Source organism: Magnolia sinica, chromosome 17 (genome assembly GCF_029962835.1).
Source record: "Magnolia sinica isolate HGM2019 chromosome 17, MsV1, whole genome shotgun sequence".
NCBI lineage: Eukaryota > Viridiplantae > Streptophyta > Magnoliopsida > Magnoliales > Magnoliaceae > Magnolia > Magnolia sinica.
Genome location: NC_080589.1, coordinates 52307556 through 52324937, shown reverse-complemented (window position 1 = coordinate 52324937; position 17382 = coordinate 52307556). Strand labels below are relative to the sequence as shown.

The 17382-nt window shown below is 37.7% G+C and overlaps 1 protein-coding gene across 2 annotated transcripts in view; it reads right to left on the bottom strand.

Annotated features, from left to right (window-relative positions):
• LOC131230399 (uncharacterized) overlaps positions 1–12651 on the bottom strand; it is a 105924-nt gene extending 93273 nt beyond the window's left edge. The window contains exon 1 of one of the 2 annotated variants that reach the window (XM_058226304.1): positions 12456–12651. The gene's annotated coding sequence lies outside the window, so the exon portion shown is untranslated. The remainder of the gene's footprint in view (positions 1–12455) is intronic. The other variant, XM_058226305.1, reaches the window with a different exon arrangement.
• Between the last annotated feature and the right edge of the window lie 4731 nt (positions 12652–17382).

Sequence of the window (17382 nt, the reverse complement as noted above, 5' to 3'; positions counted from 1 at the left end):
GCAGCAATGCAAGTGTTATCAGTAGGAAAAGACTGAAATACATCCTAATCATCATCTTCTTCTCCTCCACCTTTTACCATGCTACTAATGTTGGGATGAGTTGTCACCGGTTCTAAAACATTATCTTGAGGCTCTTTGTCCATCTGCAATGGTATCTTGATGACTGGAAATGGAGATGAACATGTGGATTTCACCTGAGTTGCATTCTCGCCCTGAGTAGCTTTAATCTCAGATGATATCCCGAAAAGTACCATCCAAGAATGTTAAATATTTTTTCTCCCTAATCGGAATTAGATACAGTAGATATGTGTGAGATGAATCATGAAAAAGGAGTTTCTTAATACACTCATAGATTATGAGAGCCATGGTAGGATACCGTTATTTGTACCTTAGTTCAAAACTCAAACTCCCACCGTAAATGGAAATTCCCCAAAATTGGATTAATCAAAATGATCCTGACCTCTGCTTAATGGACTTCAATTTGTTTAATTCAAACAATTGAATATTTTCTGTTCTCTCAACGAGATGTCCACCAATCAGGCAGTTCGTATCATCCACTCCTTGTTACAACAATCTAAAATGGGATCCGTGATTTGGACAGTTAATTTATGGCCTGTTTGATTTTTCCAAATCGCATGTAAATGCAATGGGAAATAGAAAATTATTACTACTTCACCTGTTTGAAAATGCACTTGCATTTCTGTCTTGAAAACCAAGTCAAAAAGATTGGTTTAAATTTCTGGACCCCACCATGATATATATATGATATATCTGAGCCGTCCATCAGTTTTAGCGTAACATTTTAAGGCATGAGCCAAAAAATGAGCCTGAACCAACGCTCAGGTTGCCCACACTAAAGGAAACAGTGGCACCGATATGTTTTTAACGGTAGATGTTTGATTCCCTAAATCTTGTGGTGTGGCCCACTTGAGCTTTGTATCAGCCTCTTTTTGTCTAGACCTAAATTCAGCTGGCATAACAGATGGACGGTGTGGATAAGACGCACACATCATGGTGGGCCCCACATATATTTCAGTCTCCTCGGGCTTAGAGCTCAGAAAAGTAAGTGTCAAATCAAGCATTGATAACAACGCCGTAATTACCCAGTGAAGTAATTATTACTCACTTACACAGTGTATTTACCATATGCTTGGAAAATCAAACAGGCCCTTAAGGTACATGGGTGTCCATGCATAGAGTAGATTATCACATGTTCCCAAACACTGAAGCTTTTCTCATCTCGAAATTGAAAACAAATTGAGAAACTGGTCACATGCAAGCAAGGTGCCGCAACTTGTCGAACCATACGATCTTTTCCACCAACATACCACTTGTGTAGGCATCAATACTATGAAAATAGGACCTACCATGATGATCACTATGAACAAAAATCAGGTTGTCTGCATCAGCTAGGCCATACCACAAATCAATGGACAACTGACAATTTTACTCGAAGTACATTAAGGTGTGGCCAACCTAGTGAGCATATCGGCTTGAATTTCCAGAAGCATAATCCTCATGGCAGGGCCTACCATTTTCATGTCGTACACAAGTGGCATGTTGGCAGAAAATATCGTATGGTACCACAAGTTGCGGTATCATTGACTGTGCATGATCAGTTCTCAAAGTGTTATTAACAACACCACTGAATTCAACAAGGCATCAGTAGAATATGGGTCATTGTCTCTAAATTATCATAATATACATAAACAAGCCAGTGGATGAAAACAAATGGATAATGCATGAGTAAAACCAAGTTTAGATCGGCGAATTCATAATATATAAGATTTAATATCATATTCACTTCAACAGCCAGGAGTACAAGATTTGCGCAAACAACAATAGCCCAAAAAGGTCTCATACTCATGAAAATTCATTGCAAGTGACTGAATTAGCCTAGATGATTGATAATTTGAAGAATAGTTTCCTTTAGTAACTTGAAAATAATTCTGCAGAGGCACTTTATTGACGAGAATGTATGTGGGAATTTGGTGAACTATGTATGCTGTGGTAAAAGAATATTAAGTCTTGCGCAGAGGAGACCGAGATCCCTATTGATTCTAAAGAGGGAACAATCATGTTTAGAGCCTAGTTTGCAGATGTGGTGCCCATGGTTAGTCTACCCAAGCCATCGATCCGACAGCCCCCATCATGGATGGACCATATCCCCAAAATCTCCTAAATTGGAAGATCATAGCCATCAAATTGTTTTATCTTTCCTCCATTAAATGTCGGTTTATTCATGGATTTCTTTTTAACCATGTATTTGCACATCAACAACGGGAAGGTTTTAGAGTTGACCAATTGTGAGGATATTTTGTAAGACCAAATGGCTTGGATAAACCAAATATGGGACCCGAATCTACAAAGTTCTAAACAGGGATGTTTCCTATTTGGAAAGATTAGGGAACTCGACCTCAACATTTACAATTTCATCTCCTTGTGGATTTAGCTTCGAGAAAAGCTGGACTGGCAGTGTGATGGATGACACACAGGCACTTAGAAATTAGTCTAAAATTGAATACGTAAAATAAAAGTAATTTAAATTAAGCTGTACAAATTATAGGTCCCTGTTTAGATGTACCATGAACATGATTATTTTTTATCTGTGACTATCAGATTCGGCAGTAACAAATGAAAAAATGTTCAATGGTCCTGTTTCAACAAACATGCATCCACAAACCAGAAGTTGGGATTGTTCAAGAAATCTTATTTGTGGACTGACTTGGCAACAATTTTGGCAGATTAGTCGGTTTAATTTGAGTAAAATGTAGATTGCGCATGGGTGACTGCCTATCAAAGTGTCCTACACTGCCTGAGCATCAAATAACTCCCCTTTGTTTTTATTTTTTTAGTGGTCAAAGACACACTCTCATACCCACACACACCACATGGGTAATCAAACCCATAACCTCAAGTTGAAACACAGTCTACCACCAAGCCATAAGTGGAGAACCATAGGGGGCGTTTGGCGCAGGGTATTAGATGGGATTAGGTTGGATAGAATTGCATTTGGTCCCATACAATTCCATTCAGAATTTGGAGAGGATGGGAAAGATTGGGATTAGGTGGGATGGAATTGCATTTAGTCCCATGGAATTGTATTTGGTCCCATGTAGGATTTCTGTGGATTTTGAAATCCACTACACGTGTGGGCCCTACATTGATGCATGCGTTTATCCATGCCGTCCATCCATATATATCATTTACATGTGACATTCTGGTTATATATGTGTACAATTGAACGACATCTATTGTGAATTTGGTCCGTTAATTACAATACAATGGTCTACCAAACATGATTTTCCTTAATCCTGTGTTTTCCCCTAGCAAAATTTTATCCCAAATATGGTATTGGGTGGCTACAATACCGTGATATTCCCTGACATGCAATTATTGTGCAATAATAATGTTAATCCCATCTAATGCAATTCAATACCATTCAATTCCATTGACCAAGCACGCCCATAACATCTTCCTGACATTCACTTGCGTGTGACATTGTGTTCAGGAAAACCAGAAGTCTCAAGCATTCACCAGCAATTACAACCGATACCCTGGTCTAAAATCAATACGATAAGACAACTCTTTTAGAAGCACATGATGAAAACCAACTTGCTTATATGCCATAAATTCAGATGGGAAGTACCTCCAAGATCTTGTGAATTAGGGAGAAAATATCTCCGAGGAGACCTGCAGCAGAAAACAAAATGAAAGAATTATTTCCCACGTTTGCACTTTCACCACAACTAGTGGCACCGTACCATCTTTGGCACAAACATACCACTTGTGTGGCATCAACACTGTGAATGCAATAGGACCCACCAGAAAGATCACTCGAATGTTGGAACAAAAATCTGTCCGTTTTTATGCATCAGATGGACAAACTACTGTAATCAATTGAAAACAGACAGTCTGACTCGACATTAAGGTGTGGTCAATATAGTGAGTGAATCAGCCTGGGTTTTCTAGAAGCAGAATCCTCATGGTGGGGCCTATCATTTTGATGTCCTACACAAGTCGCATTTTGGAAGGAAAGATTGTACAGTACCCCACCAGTTGTGGTATATTTGCCTGCACGCAATCAGTTCTCAAAACAAATTATGCAAGCGCATCATTCCTGAGCTGGTCTACACCAATCCGACATAGAAGTGTAATGAAGATGACCACTGAATTCAACAAGACATCAATAGAATATGGGGCACAAATTCTTTATTGTCATAATGCAGATAAACAAAAAAGTAGATGGAAACATTTACAAAATGGATAATGCAAGACTAAAGCAAGTTCATAGTATGTTTAGATCAGTAAATTCATAACATCTAAGATTTAGTACGATATTTTCTTCAACAAACAGGAATAGAAGATTTGCACAAAACAATAATGGCCAAAAAGGTGCCATACTCATCTGAAAACTCATTGCATGCAAATGAATCAGCCTGGATGATAGATAATTTCAAGAATAGTTTCATTTAGAAATTATAACTTTGAAATCATTTTGCAGACACACTTTATTGTTAAGTATGTAAGTGGGAATTTGGTGAACTACGTATGATGTAGAAACAGTATACTTTTTCATATCAAATAAACTTTTCGTTGACACATTGGTAATTTATAGAAATATAATATAGAGGAGGCCGAGTTAGTTCCCTATTCATTCCGAACAGGGAACTTTCCTTTGCGGAGCTTAGTTTGCAGATGTGGACTGGCACCCACGGTTGTTCTACTCTAGCCAATGTCTAGGATATACCAATCATGGCCCCAACTATACAAACTAAGTTCCAAATGGAAAAGTTCCCTATTTTGAAATAATAAGGAATTCAAACCTCAATATTTACAATTTTCATATAATCGTGGACTTAGCGTCAAGAAAAAATTGACACTCTGGCAGAGTGGTGGATGATGCACAGACAGTTAGAAATTAGTTAACAATTGCATACATGTAATTCAAATTAAGCTGGCCAAATTATGGGTACCTGTTTAGATGCTTCCAATGGTAAATTCATAACATCTTTCTGACATTCACTTGTGTGTAACAGTGTGTGCAGGAGAACTACAAGTCTCAAGCATTCAATAGCAATAACAACTGATTCCTTGGTCATGGTTTTCCGAAATCAAGAGGATAAGATGAAATGCAGTCTCCTTGTTACGTGGTTTGCATCCCTTCTTACTTGCTACTGTCACTACAACAAAAACTGCCCTTAGCTTCAGTTCAAAACTGTAACTAAAAAGGATAAAAACTGAGGCTAAAGCCTTTAGCCTCATTTTTGCCTCAACTATCCTAACCAAGGTTGGAACCCCCATGGCTAAAGGCTTTAGCCTCGGTTTTAGCAACCGAGGCTAAAAAGGCTTTTATAATCTCGGTTCTTCAAGTGAAGCTAAAAGTTCCAACTGAGACTAAATCCAAATTTTAGCCTCGGTTGCCTCCAACCGAAGCTAAATCTATTTTTAACCTCAGTTTTCTACAACCAAGGCTAAAGCCTTTAGCCACGGGAGTTGCAGCCTCAGTTTGGGTAACTGAGGCAAAACCAAAGCTAAAGATGGATTTAGCCTCTTTTAGCATCAACCGAGGTTAAATTCAGCTTTTAACCTCATTTCTCAATAACCGAGGCTAAATTTAGTTTTTCACCTCAGTTAATGCCAACTAATACTAAATCCATCTTTAGCCTTGGTTTCTATCAACCGAAGCTAACAATATCATAATCAACCAATGATTGAACTTGTGCATGTTTCACCCATTTAACATTCATCAAGACAAAACAATCAGCACAATACCAACAAAACAATTAATGGTCTATTTAAAGTTTTCAAGACAAACTACAAATGCACATGAACTGCCACATAGCCTTCCACACAGCCAACAATTTTGTGTTGGTAGAAATGGATTCTGATTTTTCACTGTCTTGAATGCGTACATCCCAAATTAGATCACAGATATCCTGCACAGTCATTTTCTCGGAGACCCCATCAATTGCAGCCACCAGGTATCTATCATTGCTAGTTAGAGGCTATCAATCCATCACCTCTGGTACAGATATAACACCATAACTACCAACAAAAAAAAATAATCTGTGAACCCCGAATTGAAATTTGTGAACCCCTTGGATTGGGGAATTATTTCTGTGCATGTGTCGATGAATTTACCCTCCCTTGATTCTTGTTTGGTCTATAATTTTGATTGATCTAGCCCCTAGCACGTGTAGGCCTGAACCCGCATAGATTCTCCTTGCTTGAATGTTTGGACTTTTGTGTGAGATGTGAAATTTTATGTGATTGTTTCTAAACTGGTATGATCTAAAGCCTGAGATCTTGCATAGCATATTTAATTTTCATGTCCTGCATCAGGCGTGTTTGGCGGAACAAAGTATCATGAAATTTCAACATATTTTGCACTGAATTAGATGATTAATCATGAATTTTCATGATATTTGGAGCAACCAAAAGTAGCCTGAACTAAATTTCTACTGTCTTGCTTATTGTTTTTCTGAACTTACAGTTGTTGTGCTCTTTTCCATCTTGGGTACAAGAGCAGAATCTATATAAGAAGGAACATGTAGAACCAGGGTATGCCAAAACGGTTACGTATCGGCCGTAATGGCCGATACGTAACAGTAACGGTGGGAACCGTTACGCGTTTCGAGATCGTATCGGCCGTTACCCAATTTTGTACCCGTATCGGCCAATACGGGCCCGTATCGGTAACCTTTTTTTTTTTTCATTTTAAGCTCTGTTTTTGCTGTTTTTTTGAAATCTCTTGCTTCAAAACTGCTTCTCACTCATTCTACTACTAATTTCGACCAACTGAGATAAAAACACATTATATTACGGATTTTCTTGAATCAAAGCTCGGTGGGCCATTTTTCAGAAATTCGTCAAAAATAGGTATTTATACTTTTTTTAATATGTTTTGTTGTTTTAATCATGCCATATGATGTATTAATCATAGTAGAATATGTTAATGCGTATTTTATAGATTTGGGATGCCATTTAATAATTTTTTTATATTTTTTTCTATTTACGCATGAATTTTGGCCCCTTTTTTTAAAATTCAGAAAATCAATTTTTAATGGTTGTTTTGCTGTTTTAATCATGCTATTTGATGTGTTAATCAGAGTAGAACATGTTAATGTGCATTTTACAGATTTGGGGTGCCATTTTATATTTTTCTAATATTTTTTTTCTATTTACGCATTTATTTTGGCCATTTTTTTGAAAATTTGAAAAATCATTTTTTAATGATTCTTTTGCTGTTTTAATGATGCCATATGATGTGTTAATCAGAGTAGAACATGTTAATGTGTATTTTACAGATTTGGGGTGCCATTTTATATATTTTTATATTTTTTCTATTTACGCATTTATTTCGGCCCTTTTTTTGAAAATTCGAAAAATCATTTTTTAATGATTCTTTTGCTGTTTTAATGATGCCATATGATGTGTTAATCATAGTAGAACATGTTAATGTGCATTTTACATATTTGGGGTGCCATTTTATTTTTTATATATATTTTTTTCTATTTACGCATTTATTTCGGCCTTTTTTTTGAAAATTCGAAAAATCATTTTTTAATGAATTTTTTGCTGTTTTAATGATGCCATATGATGTGTTAATCATAGTAGAACATGTTAATGTGCATTTTACATATTTGGGTTGCCAATTTATATTTTTTTTTCTATTTACGCATGAATTTTAGCCCTCAAAAATAATTGCAAACACCTAAATGTAAGATATTTTCATATTACATTCATTCTAATATATCTATCATTGATAGTAGATAGTTAGAAAATTAAATATATGAATTTTGCAGTCAAATTCAGGTTATCTGGTTCATAAATTCATCAGACAGTCCGATACAATTTCTCACCAAAGAGTGGACCGTTACACCACCATAAACATGTTCCAATTTATAAATGAATGCATATTTGAAATGCTTAGAATATTCCGGATTTAATCCATATTTTTTCATATTTTTTTGGGAAAAAAAAAAAATTTTGCGCCGTTACGGGCCGTTACGCCCCCGTATCCGTATCGGTTTCGGAGGGCACCGTTACACCAACCGATACCGATACGGGACACCTTGTGTAGAACTATAAGCATGGAAGTAGAGATACTACTCAGGAGCATATACATGGAAGAGATGTTATGCAATGCTTGGCCCAAGGGTTTCCACAGTACCATGGGTTTTCAGTTTGTAAAAGTAGAACCCTTGGTTTAGTGATCTAAAGCATCCATATGATGGACTCCAACATGCATGGACCATGCAATGATCTAAGCCATCTATACGATGGGCTCCATCATGGATGGATCATACACCAAAATATCCTAGGTTTGGATATCTTATCCATTCAATTCACAGACAGTAAACAGACGGTTAAGAGACAGTTAAGAGTTAAAAATCAATAGTGATTGACTCGGTAGGTGGGATCTTCCAATCTCAGGGACATCTGGTGTGTGGTCCATCCTTGGTGAGGCACATTGCACCATCTTTTGGGATTACTACGAACCTGGCTTCAGCCAAATCTCAAGTTGACCAGCAAGTTTTTGGACTGTGTCACTTCAATCATTGATGCAACCAAAAAAAAAAAAAAAAAAACCGAAGCCTATAAAACAAGACATGTAACCAGACTCTTTTTTTTTGGTAGAACCCAAGGTGTTTTAAATAAGAATCCAACATGAACAATTATAAGAAGATCTATTGTTGAGCATTCAGAATCCTCATGTTCAAGAATGAGTTCTATGTACTTTTCTTTTGTGGTGGTGTATTGTATTAGTGACCTGGGTCAGCATGCTTTCCATTAGGAAATGATAATCTCAAGAGAAGGGAGAAAATCTTCCTATGAATTCTCAATTTGGAATACCTGGGCATGGGTAACAATCTCTCCACGGACAGCATACTCACATTTTAGAACCTGATGAAAGAAAAAGCAAAAAAGCATTCAGAAGGAAGACAATAACCCAAAAACCATGACAGAAGCACATAAAACAAGAGATTCGGCACAGGTTAGAAATCCAACACTTTCCTAAAAAAAAAAGAAAAAAGAAACCATAGTATAGATCAAGGGCCCATTTGGACACACTTGGCAAAGGGTGTTTCTACGCTGCATTTGTTTGTCAGATTTGTTTGATTGAGTGGGGTTTTTAGCCCCTATTTTGCTGAGCAAGGGACAAGACCAGTTCACAAAAGTATATTCAAACACATCACAAACTTTGGCACCAAACAACACAGGTATAAAACTTCCCTTCCAGACTGCCCAAATGGTACTGATAACTAAAGCCCACACCTGGGTTTATACAAAAAAATAAAATATAAATATAAATATCGAAGCCATTAATGTGGCTATTCCCATCATGTGATGGTTCATACTCGAATATCTACTCTATCAGATTCCATAGCAATCCATTTGATAGCCACTAGTTGGATGGTTAGGATAGTTCAATCAATGTGATCAATGAGCCATGCTCATTCCATAGCCTTTACTCCATGCCTTTTAAAGATCCTATGCTTTCATCTCTTTCCTTATATGGAAGGAAACACCACGTGTTTTGTTGAGTGGGGCCACTTTTGTTTTGTTAGCTTTTTCCAACTGATGATGCAAACAAGCTTATCATCTCTATCCAATTATTCTTCTTGTCTATCTAGCTACATTGGTGAGTTTATCTTCATTTGCTATTTTAAAAACAGATGTCTCTATGTGTGTGTAGACTGTAGAGCACCACCACAATCACCAAAACTAACAACAATAACAATATTTGTAGGGAAAGAAAATTCTTAGCACTTGTATTTTTTATTTTTTTAAAAAAAAATTGTTAAAGAAAAGTAATGGAAAATACTATTCTTTATAGGTGAGAGTATTTGGTTTATAATCTCATAAGTGGATGTCTGAAACACCCTTTTCTCAGCATTTGACTGAAAAAAATATATATTTTGGCTCCCTTCCTAAGACAGAAATGGCAAAAGCTGGCACTTCGCTTCTTTAAGTGCAAACATATTGTTGATATAAATTAAATGCTTTCCGTAGTTGACTGTCAATCCGAACAAGCACTTGATTCTCTCTTCTTCTTAAAGTGCTGGGAAATATGTGTGCCCCAACTTTAAGTGCTCACCATGCGCACAATTCATACTCATTGATACGGGTGGCTAGGCAGCCCAACCTAGAAGGGTGGCTAGCTGAGATTGGGTTTGAATTTCATGCTAGATGATGAAAGGTTGGACTCTGTTAGGAAAATTCTCCCTGATATGAATTTTTTTCTTCTTCTTTATTTTGTCTCTAAGATTTAGGATCTGATTAGAGATTTAATTCCCTCTCTTCTCTATATATTCATCACAATATAAAAAGATCTATTCATACAAAGAAAAGTCATTCAATCTTTTGTAAAATTATTTTTCTCATTCATTAAAATTTTTCTGACTACGGTTGGGCTAATGATGATTGGTCCACCCTAAGCATGAGCCATTTGGGGTGCCCCAGCTTAGCCCCTATTCTCTATACCTGAGTCATAACCCGGGCTTGGTCTAGCCCTAGTTGGATTGAAAAGGTCATGGCCCTGCCCCATAAGGCTAGCATTATATGGAAAATAGTCCAAATATTAAATGTGTGTGACAGCTTAATCTAGGAAATTTTTTGGGAGAATCATGTTCATCCACGACAAGTTCATCATATAAAATGTTTAGATCATCAAAACATGACCATAGATCCAAGAGCTCCTTTAAATTACACGTCCACATTGAATGGGAACTGCTTATGTCTCTAAAACATCCTTTAAAAAAAAAAAAAAAAATGGTGGGCCAGTTGATGATTGGACTGGGCCAGCACCACCTTTAGTGCCCAAGTCCTGGCCTTGCACACCGAGTCATCCAGGCCGGGTCAGGCCAACTGGCCTATAAGCCAACTTCCATATAAGCCAACCACCATTTTTATTACTCTGTCACAAATTCCTATATACTACATATAAATGCGGTAGTGCATGTTTAGCTTAATTCAAGTACCCGAAACTTGGTGCTTGTATGGAGGAAGCAAAAAAAAAAAAAAAAGAAAAAAAAAAAACATTGCAAGGACAATCAGCATTTTGGACATGATGGAGTGCATCTATGCATTGCTCAAGGACACTGGACTTGTTCCTTGTTTGATATGAAGCTTTGGATATGAGCATGCATCATAATCTAAGTCTTGTCCCAACTAATCAGAATTTGAGCATGCATGAGTTGGGATTATTGGTTGTGATTTCTTTTGGATGAATGCTAACAATTGCTTGCACCGATACAAAATTTCTAGCATCAAAGGCCCCGTCTACAAATGCAAATTGTTCTAGATGTATGAGGAAATTAGCAGTGGATCATCTCAACACAGTTTGCACATTGCTCATTTGCAAAAGGGTTGTGGGATAATTTTTTCAATGTGTTCGGAGTTTCATGGGCATTGCCGAAATTCGTTGATAGTTTTCTTTTGATGTGGCGTGATGGGAGTATAGGGAATATTGGGAGAAAAGTCTGGTGATTAATTTTGTTAGTAGGCATATAGGTTCTATGGTTAGAAAGGAACGACCGATGTTTCAAAAATCATAAGGCCTTTCAGATTTGTAAGCTGGTAATGTTTCGGCATTGGATTCAGTGACATTTAATAGTTAATTGATTGTCTCTCACTGCAGGTATTGTAAATGTCACGGGACCGACATGCTCAGACACTATACAATTATCCAAATTCCAAAGTGCTTCGGCACCAAGTTGAGAGTATGAAAATTGTGGAATAGGTCAAGTTCAACTTAATAAACTAACTATAATATTTACAAATCCAATAAAAAAGCTCATAATCTTATATATATATAAACCTAGCAATAAATTTGAAGTCAGGAAATTAAATTCCCAATTTCCTCCTTGAAAATTGGGAAGGAGAGCCACACAGATAATTCAAAATACATGACACAAGAAACCTCAACATCTGGTCCACTATTTCCACGATCAAACTAAAATAAAAATCACTAAAACCTCATCATAGCTCAAATTCAAGAGATCTGATACAGATCCAAATCACACGATGCAGTACAGATTCTATTATGAAATGAGTTCTTGGCTTTTACCTGTCAAGGTGCCACTCGTGACAACAGCCCTAGCTAGGGTTCCATCACTCAGACAAACATCCACCTGAAGGAATAAACAGGCAAAGAGGAATATCCATCGCATATAAGAACAAGAAACCGAAATTTCTTCATCAGAAGAGAGAATCACACTATCGGAATCGATGCCTGATTACGATCTGATCCAATCACGTATAAAAGACGACAGATAGGAAGATGAAAATGAGAAATAGACGGGAGAGATCAAATCCAGGCATGTAATAGAAATCGAAAACCTAGATACGAGAATAGCAAATCGTTGGTTGAAAGAAACTGAAAAAATCACCTCCATGTTTCGATTTCCACGGCCATCGAAGATATGCCTAGCTATAAATATAATGACCTTTATGGCCGCCATTTGCTCTCTCAAATGGCCTTGACCGTCGCCATTTCCTCTCTCTCGCTCTCTCTTTGTTGCAAATGAACAAGGGTATTGTGGCCGCGGGTAACTCATCTACCAACGAAGCGGACGTGGATTTCCTGCGCAAGTATGATGGTTGGGGCCCACCTCAATGTATGTGAGAAATCCATTCCGTCCATTCATTTTTAGAGCTCATTTTATGACATGGTACTAGAAATTAGGTGGATACAAAAACTCAAGTTGGTCACACGAGATGGAAATTTGGGGAAATTCTTTCCTACCATTGAAACCCTCTGCGCTCCACTTTGATGTTTACATGCTATTCAAACCGTTTATAAGGTCATTCAGAATAGGATGAAGTGAGAAAACCAAAAATATAGTCTTACACAAAACTTTTATTGACATAAGAATACTTCAACGGTTCTCACTTAATTACTACTGTTTCATCTCGTGTGGCCCAATCAATTGTTGGATACAACTAATTTTTGGTCGAACTTCCTAAAATGAGTTTATAAAACGGATGGACGGGATGGATTTTTCATAAACATCTATGTGGGGCCCACCTAGCATCCTTACCCAGGAACTTTCTGCTAAGGTTTGGCAGGAAATCCGCGTACAGAGGAAGCGGCTTAGGTGCGGCCCCGAATTCACCCAACATAGTGCGACCTGGCCGTGGGGCTCACCTCGATGTGTGTAATGTATATCCACACCGTCCATCCGTTTTTTCAGATCATTTCAAGGCATAGGAATAAAAAATATTAAGATAAAATCTCATGTGTAATATACCATAAGAAATAGTGGTAATTGAACGTTCATCATTAAAAACTTCCTAAAGCCCACTGCAATGTTTTCATAGTATTTATTTTTAATCTAATCTTTTGATAAGGTCAAAATAAATCAAGATTAAGGGAAAAATAAATTATGAGATTAATCCAAAACTTTTGTGTCTCGTGAGAAGATGTTAATAGTCAATTGTCATTGTTACAATGGTATGGTACACTTGAGATTTGGATCTACTTCATTTTTGGGTGCCCGCACTAAAATGAACTGGAAAAATAGATGGACGGATTGACCATTCGTGTGTCAAGGTGGGCAGCAAGGCCAGGTCGTACCATGTTTGGTGAGGCCCCCGCGTAACGAATCAACTCCCAAGTAAAGGACGGAAACGGATTGGCTACTTCCGGGACGGTGGTGAGTGATTTGTAGGCCCCACCATTATGTATGTGTTTCATCCGTTCTGTTCACTCATTTTTAAAGATCATTTTATGGCTTAATCCAAAAACTTAGAGGTATATAAATCTAAGATGTACAACATCACAAGAAAACAATAGTGATTGGACATCCACCATAAAAATCCTCCGCCCACTGTAATGCTCACTTGATATCCGATCTGTTTATTACGTCAAATTGACATATATGAAAGTAAAAAAACTAAAGATTAACTTGATCCAAAACCTTTATAGGCCCCAAAAGGTTTTTAATGGAATTGACCGTGAAGTGAAGGGAATTGACCACAAAATGCATAGAATTCACCATGAAGTGAAGGGAATTGACCGTGAAATGAGTTGAATTGACCGTGAAATGAAGGGAAATCATCAGAATTGACCGTGAAATGAAGGGAATTGACCGTAAAGTGATTGAAATTGATTGCGAAGTTAATGAAATTCACCGCGAACTGAATGAAATTGACCGCGAACTGAATGAAATGAATGAAATTGACTGTCAAGTGAATAAAATAGATTTTCAACCATCGACCTGATGGAATTTTGGAAAATAACCAGGTTGGTTGGCTAAAGGAGCTTCTCCTGCCCCAAAATCATATATGGTATATCAAGTAACTAATTTTGGTTTAGAAGATATTCTTATTAAATAAATGAAGAAAGAAATGAAAAAATAAAAATAAAAATTATATGCTTATAAATACATATTTATATAAATATGTATTAGAGAAAAATGTAGGTAAAATAAAGTTCTCCATGTAATAAATAAATAAGTGCATCGACTGGCGCGACACTACGGTTATGGCTACGGTTATAATCCGTATCCAATGACCCAGTTGACCGGGTGACTTGCTGGCTTCTTTTTTTTCCTGTTGTAATCCCCATCACTTTTTATGGGTCCCAGCATGAGGCATGTGTTATATCCAAACCCTCCGTCTATTTGGTGAACTCGTATTAAGGCTTCAGACGAGAAATAAGACAGATCTAGCTATAAAGTGGACCACACTGTAAAAGGCAGTGGAGGATTGAACGTCTACCATTGAAACCCTTTTAGGGGTCACAGAAGTTTTGGATCATTATAAAATTTGTTTTTCCTCTTCATCCAGGTCTTTGTGACCTTATGAATAGATTGGATGGAAAATAAATGTTATGGTGGGCCCTATAAAATTTTTAACAGTGAAAATCAATTTTCCCACGGCTATGTGGTGTGGTCCACTTGATCTTTGGATATGATTTTTTTTTTTTTTATAATGCTCTAAAATGATCTCGAAATATGGATGAACCTTGTGGATATAATAAATACATAACTGTGGGGCCCATGTAACTTTGATATCTTTTGAACCGTCTGTACAACTCGGAGCTCGAGGAGCGTCAGCGCTTGTCTTTGAGCACCAAGCGATCCGCTTCCGAAAGGAAAAGCAGGGGCATTTTTGACCTGGGAAATGGGGTCGTACAGCTGGGGCTTATTCTTGGGAGGTAAAAGCAAGTGGGCTTAAAAAGATTGGTGGTCCATATATGGGCCTATAGAAGGAAATTTCTCGGCAGGAAATCAGCGTACAGAGGAAGCGGCTTAGGTGCGGCCCCAAACCCACCCAACATAGTGCGACCTGGTCGTGGGGCTCACCTTGATGTGTGTAATATATATCCACACCGTCCATCCATTTTTTTCAAATCATTTTAATGAATGCGAATAAAAATGAATAAGATAAAACCTCGTGTGTAATATACCGTGAGAAATAGTGGTAATTGAACGCCCATTGTTAAAAACTTCCTAAGGTCTACTGTAATGTTTCCATAGTATTTATTTTCAATCTAATCTGTTGATAAGGTCAAAATAAATCAAGATTAAGGGAAAAATAAATTATCAAATTAATCCAAAACTTTTGTGTCCCACAAGAAGTTTTTAATGGTCAATCATCATTGTTACAATAGTATGGTTCACCTAAGATTTGGATCTACTTCATTTTTGGGTTCCTGCACTAAAATGAGTTGGAAATATAGATGGACAGAGTGGATTTACAATTCATATATAAAGGTGGGCCCCATGGCTAGGTCGCACCATGTTTGGTGATGCCGGGGCGTACCTAATCAACTCCCTAAGGGCCCGTTTGGCCGGGCGGATTGGAAGGGATTGGATGGTATTGGAAGGGATTGGAAGTTAAATCCCGACATTGGCCGGGCATGCCAAACAGACTGGGTGACTTGATCCCCGGATATACCAATCCCATGGATCTTAAGACAATCCACTGACAACACCATCATTACCTTTAAATCCCATCCAATCCACCCTAATCTGTTCAAATTTGCCTGGGATGTGTTTGGTTCGCGGGATTGGAAGGGATGGGAAGGTTTATCCCGGGATTGGCCCGGCATGCCAAATAGACTCGATATAGCAATCCTGGGATATAGCAATCCCATGGATCTTAAGACATTCCACTGACACCACCATCATTACCTTGAAATCCATGCCATCTAGCCTAATACCATTCGATCCCTTCCAATCCACCCGGCCAAACGGGCCCTAAGTAAAGGACGGAAACGGATTGGCTACTCCCCACTGGCCTGGTGGCTGATGGTCTGTGATCTGTCGGCCCACCATGATGCATGTGTTTTATCCATTTTTAAAGATCATTTTATGGCTTGATACAAAAAGTTAGAGGTATATAAATCTCAGATGGACAACACCACAAGAAAACAATAGTGATTGGACATCCACCATTAAAATCCTCCGCCCATTGTACTGTTTATTTGTCATCCGATCTGTTTATTACGTCATACAGACATAGATGAAGGGAAAAAAACAAAGATCAGCTTGATCCAAAACTTTTATAGGCCCCAAAAGGTTTTCAATGGCTTACGTTCATTCAATTATGTTTCATGTAATGTAGCATATTTGAGATTGGGATATACCTTCTTCTTTTTTTTTTATCATTTCCTAGAATGATATAGAAAAATAGATGGACGGCATGGATGAAACATATACATTACGGTGGGGCCACCGAGCATGTCACCCCCCAAACTTGGAGACCGGGCTCACAAAATTCCCGATCGCCGAATCTGATGCTGACAGCCTCCATAGTGCCTCATTCTCGAACCCCAGTGTACATACATCAGGTTCCGATCCTGGGATCCTATAAGGAGGATTTTTAACATCAATTTGTCTCATAAGAAGCATAATCACAAGTATACCCAAATCACAAAGACAACATCATCATCACATATCCACTAATATAAACTTTGAATACAATGTTAAAAGGGAAATACATATGTCAAATAAAATCAAAGCTCTAGAAGACAGCTGCACGCTCCAAGCTCGATGCTCCTGCAACCTATTGCCACCTGCACACATCTATCGTGCATAAGCTTATAGAAAGCTTAGAGGGTGGTGTAAGTGTGTGAGCAATATGTGCGTGCTTAGAATGTAATATTAGAGTAAACGGAGATACTGATAAGTCCACAAACCATACAATATCAAAAGCAAGCAGAAATACTGATAAGTCCATGAGTCACACAATATTAGAGTATACAATACAGATTAGTTATGCAAATGAGGAGTCATAAAGAGAGTTACATATCAGAGGTCGAGGATGTAATGCAATATACAATCCCTGATGAGTTCACGAATACCATCAGCCGTAACTAGAATATATAAATGCAGAAACACAGTAATCCAAAGGTCATGTGTCGTG